This window comes from Triticum aestivum, chromosome 2B, assembly GCF_018294505.1.
Source record: "Triticum aestivum cultivar Chinese Spring chromosome 2B, IWGSC CS RefSeq v2.1, whole genome shotgun sequence".
In the NCBI taxonomy this organism is placed as follows: Eukaryota; Viridiplantae; Streptophyta; class Magnoliopsida; order Poales; family Poaceae; genus Triticum; species Triticum aestivum.
The window spans coordinates 785,574,888-785,575,510 of NC_057798.1; positions in this window are offsets into that span (position 1 = coordinate 785,574,888).

Consider the following 623-nt stretch of genomic DNA (forward strand, 5'->3'; position numbering starts at 1 on the left):
GTTTCTTCTTTCTCCTCTATTCCTTTATTTTTTTTCTTCTCCTCTTCTTTTTCTTCTTCTCCCTCGAGAAAGGAAAATAATTAAGGAAAAGGAAGAAAAGAGAAAGAAGGAAGAAGGAAGAAGAAGAAGAAAAAAGAAGAAAAAAAAGAGGAGAAGAAGAAAGGAATAGAGGAGAAGAGGATAAAATAGATTTTTTTTCTTCTATTTTTTCTTCTTTCTCCTCTATTCCTTTCTTCTTCTCCTCTTCTTTTTCTTCTTTTTTCCTCTTCTTATTTATTTCTCCTCTTCTTCCTCTCCTCCTTTTCTCCTTTCTTCCTCTTCTTATTTTCCTTTTTCCTCTCATTCTTTTTCTTCTTCTTCCTTCTTCCTTCTTCCTCTTTTCTTCCTTTTCCTTATTTTACTTTCTCCTCTACACTAACCTAAAATGCACTAACCTAAAATCGATATCTACTAACAACCTAAATATAAAATTAATACATATATGAAAAAACATATATAAACAAAAAAATGCTATGAACATTATATTCATACATACATATATAGCCACATCCATTCATCATATATATAGCTACCACATACATATATACATTATATATATGAAAAAAATGCAATGAACAAAAAAA